The sequence below is a fragment of the Tupaia chinensis genome, unplaced genomic scaffold, assembly GCF_000334495.1.
Source record: "Tupaia chinensis unplaced genomic scaffold, TupChi_1.0 Scaffold000098_2, whole genome shotgun sequence".
Taxonomy (NCBI): domain Eukaryota; kingdom Metazoa; phylum Chordata; class Mammalia; order Scandentia; family Tupaiidae; genus Tupaia; species Tupaia belangeri.
Window position 1 is genome coordinate 1,323,006 of NW_006159561.1, and position 4,658 is coordinate 1,327,663.

General features: G+C 33.5%; 1 long non-coding RNA gene and 1 pseudogene across 1 annotated transcript in view; one reads left to right on the forward strand and one right to left on the reverse strand.

Moving 5' to 3' along the window:
* The first annotated feature begins 528 nt into the window (after positions 1-528).
* On the forward strand, positions 529-3,284 carry LOC102480489 (non-histone chromosomal protein HMG-14 pseudogene; annotated as a pseudogene).
* A 185-nt stretch (positions 3,285-3,469) lies between these two features.
* Positions 3,470-4,658, reverse strand: part of LOC102472780 (uncharacterized) — a 9,267-nt gene continuing 8,078 nt past the window's right edge. The window contains exon 4 of the long non-coding RNA XR_333823.1: positions 3,470-3,709. This is a non-coding gene — a long non-coding RNA (uncharacterized LOC102472780). The remainder of the gene's footprint in view (positions 3,710-4,658) is intronic.

Here is a 4,658-nt window from a genome sequence, read left to right on the forward strand (position 1 = left end):
TTTTTCTTTTATACATTCAATCACTATATATCACTTAGCTTACAAAGTATTCAACATGAATACGTTAATCATGAATACTGAAGCGCAAGAAATCATTTTTGCATGTTAAGTTACTTTGACTCTAAATTTTATAATTCAAGCTGTGAGAGCATTGGAAATAATATTAATTTGCTCCTTAGCATTAGCCCAGTGGTGGCCATAATACAAGAAGAACTTCAAAAAAGTTCAGAAAAAATGGAATTAAAGTACAAATTTATTTTAGTGCCAAAAAATTGGAATCCATGAGTAATTTTTAAAAATAGACATTTTTCATTAATTTTTTGAAAACTGCTTCTAAAAATGAGGTATATTAGTCATGCTTATGAAATAAAGTCTTATATTCTCTGTTTATACCTTAAAAAGATTAATTTAGGAGTTCCAGCAGCTCAGGCGGTGGGAGGAGTGGTAGGATTTATCTGCTCAACTCCACAAATGTTCTAGGCAGCCCAGCCTCTCAGGCACCCAGCATGCACCCTGTCCTCAGCCAAGATGCCCAGGCGGAAGGTCAGCTCAGCCAAGGGGGCGGCCAACGAAGAGCCCAAGAAGAGATCAGTGAGGTGGTCAGCTAAACCTGCTCTTGCAAAAGTGGAGACAAAGCCATAAAAGGCGGCAGGGAAGGATAAATCTTCGGACAAAAGAGTGCAAACAAAAGGGAAAAGGGGAGCAAAGGGGAAATTGGCTGCAGTGGCCAACTGAGACACTAAAGAAGATTTGCCTGCAGAAAATGAAGAAACTAAAAACGAGGAGCGTTCACCCTCTGTTGAAGCAGCGAGAAAGAAGTCAAGTCTGAGTAATGTCATATACTGTGTCATATCAATGGTTCCTGTCTCTCTTGTACAATCCAGAGGAATATTTTTATCAACTATTCTGTAAATGCAAGTTTTTTAGTAACTCTAGAAACATTTTTAAGGAGAGAATTCCACTTCATTCCATTTTTCAAGTGTAAATGTTTTTTTTTAAGAGGTGAAATCATTTACTGGCTGGTTGTTTTTCAGTACAACCAGAAAATAGTGGGATATTGACTTAATAGGAGGCTTTGACTCTCTTGTGTGTCAGCTTAACATTCCATAGGTGGGGGGGGGTGTAGTTTTTATATCCTAAATACAAACGCATACTAAATGTCAGTTTGGAGTCACAGTTATGCATTTAATGTGTCTTGAGTATTTTTAATTACTTCTATTATATTTTTTAGTAGTATTGTTTCCTAAAGAAAACCACTTTTTGTTGCTCTCCCTGTCATAATTGTGTGCACTCTGTAACGTCTTTGGTTGTGGTAGTCCAGTTTTCCTAATAATTTTGTTAATGTGCCATGAAAGATTGGAAATTTGAAGTATATAGTGTGTATGGTACTACATTGTGATTTGGTGGGACTTACATAACAGCTTTCAACATTTGAAGTCACTGGTTCTTATATGCTCTTAAGAAAAATTTGCCTATAAATTTGAAGCTGGAATGTCACTGGAATAACTTAAAAAGAATCGATATACTTGGCTTTTTTAATTTATGGTATGTATGTTAAGAATCAGGTACAAATTGAAATGTCTATACTGATCCTTGACACAACCAATAAATCTCAATTAAAGGAAATTAATTTAAAATTTTATGTTTCCTTATAAAACAATAAACTACCTAAATTGTCATTATGTATTTTTTCTGCTTTGGTAAATAGTTGACACTACTGGTCAAATTTTCCTTCAAAGAGGAAAAAGGTCTCTCCATAACAATATTCTAATGTCCCAATGAGAAGAAAAAAAATTGTATTATAAACCTAAACTTATATTAGATTTTTAAATGTCCCTAAGTTTATCATTATTTAGAGAAATCATCAAATTAACAATAGCTTACTGAAAAAATTTTCTTTTACTTTAATGAGAGAATTTTGGTATGACAAAGGTCTAGCTAGAGAAACAAATAACAACAACAAAAGAATCAGAAGGAATCTGGAGACCATCTTGGGATTAGTATGAGGGGGGCAAAGGATCTTTACCTAAAGCCAAGGGGAAAAAATTCTCTTACATTTGAGGCCAAAGTATCTTCCTTGAGAATCATTTACTCTAGAAGTATGTATTGAGCAACATGACTTTCTTTAGTCTGTCCCTAAAGAGGTGAGGAAATATATTACTCCACACGTGTCTTAATTGTCCTTCAGGCTGTCTATTTTAAACTGTACTTCTATTATTCTATACATTTTTACATTTTTTAAAAAACTTAAGGGCAAATTTGATTAGTTGCCTACTTACCAAGAAAATGCAATTTTAAATTATCCCAGGAAAAACAAAAAACTAAACATTATACACTAAAATCTAGACATCAAACTGCTAAAACCAATTAAATCAATGGAAGCAATTGAGTTAGTATTATGAGGTGATTTTGAATTATGACTGTAACATGCTATTGGATTATCAGGAAAGTCATAAAGCATATTTGCAGAGAAAAATGTAGAAAAATACACCATAACTTTCCCAATAAGCTGATAGGTTGAAATTTGATCACATTCCATTGTCAGGAAAAATTACACCTATTTTACATTAATAAGTAGTAGAAATAATTTTAAAATACACATGTATTAATATATGACATGAAGACATGAAATTTGTAATTTTCCAACTAATAGTTGAAAGGTTAATAAACTAACTTTTCACTTTTTGAAAATTAAAACAAAATTACTAAAATTAGCCAGCAGGTGGCATAGTGGTTAAAGCAGTGAACTCCCACATAGCCTACTGCAGTTCAAGTTTCGGACCCGTCAGCTTGAAACACATGCCAAGCTTTTGTGTGTGCATATCTAAAAATCCCAAGAGAAGGGACTACAGAATAGCCACCCTCCTGGGAGGGAGGTAAGTTCTCACTTTCTTTCTTTTTCTCTCTCTGTCTCTCTAGCAAGAGAATATGCCTTATAGCAAAAAAAAAAAAAAAAAAAAAAAAAAAAAAAAAAAAAAACACACTCTCCAAAAAACTAGTAAAATTTTCTGTAAATACTCATGTAAAAAAGCTATCAAAATGCAAAAAGAAACACTTATATCAAATATTCACTACATATTTTCCATGCTCTTTCTCCATTCTTGAACTACCACAGGCATAACTCCAGGAACAATGTTCAATATCATTTACTTTATACCTGGAATCATTAGAAATTACTTGAGTTATTTGATGAAATCCTGTTAACCCTGTTTGATGCATCAGAGCAGGTATGAAATGAATTAAGTAATAAGTAATTTTATTTCCCCTTAGGGGATCCACCTTAGAGAAAGAGTAAGGTGGTAATTAATACAAGAAGCAAGAAAACCAATCTTCCCTATAGGAGCTAAAATGACTTTCCTCTCAGCCCTCCAAAGGAAAAAAAAAATGTAAAATTATGTCATATATGTTCTTTTACTTTCTAGCTACAGTCCTTACTTACCCTTCCTTTTGACTTCAAGGATGTCTCTATTGTAAAATTCTGAAGTATATGAAATTTGTCCTTTTTTTCTAACCAACCAAACATGGTCATCTTCTCTCCCATTGTTGGCACCTACTTAGGTATCCATAACTCTCTATTTATTAGGTCTTGACATTTTCAGGCTTTCCTCTCTTGCTCAAAAACTTTTCAGTCCTTCTCCTTCAGCTTCTACAAATATGTTTGTGTCTGGAGTTTACTTTCTTAGGGCCCCAACTCTGAGACCTAGAAAAACTGATAAACAAGTGAACTGCTAATGTATTTACCAAGGGGTAAATCTGTTTTCCAAAGGGGCACTTGGAAATTAATAAAAGGGAACTTGATCAAGCAAGAGTCTTTCAACATCTTCAAATTTAGTTGCTGAACAGCTTTCATTTTACATATGTAAAATAACAAGACAGAATTTAGAAATAAGTATCAAGAAGTTACATTCAGTATTCAATACACGTATCTAAGAATATCTTAATAAAGCTGGCATAGATAGTTTTTAGTGAATAATAATATTTAAATAACTTATAAGCTTTTTAAAAATGGCCTACATAAAGAATAATTAGAAACCAATACAACTATCATATTATCCAGCAATTCTACTCCTGGGTATCTACCCAAAGGACAAGAGAATGTTCAGTCAAAAAAGTGCTTCCACATCTGTTTATTGTGGCATAATCACGATTGCTAAACCATGGAACCAACCCAAAGGTCCACAAACAGATGAATGAATTGAAAAAGTGTGTCTCACATACTCCATGGAATACTATTCAGCCATAAAAAAAAAAAAAACAATAAGACCCTGGGATTTGACAGAACAAAGGACAAGAGAATGTTCAGTCAAAAAAGTGCTTCCACATCTGTTTATTGTGGCATAATCACGATTGCTAAACCATGGAACCAACCCAAAGGTCCACAAACAGATGAATGAATTGAAAAAGTGTGTCTCACATACTCCATGGAATACTATTCAGCCATAAAAAAAAAAAAAACAATAAGACCCTGGGATTTGACAGAACGTAGACAAATATGGAAGATTTATTGCTGAGTGAAGCAAGTCAGGCTATGAAAGAGAGACATTGTATGTCTCCACTTAACATATACCAACTGTTTGCACTCTATGTTAGAGACTGAAAGATTGGAGGACATAAAAGCATTGAAAATAGTTATGGACACTGGAGACAGTATGGAAGGA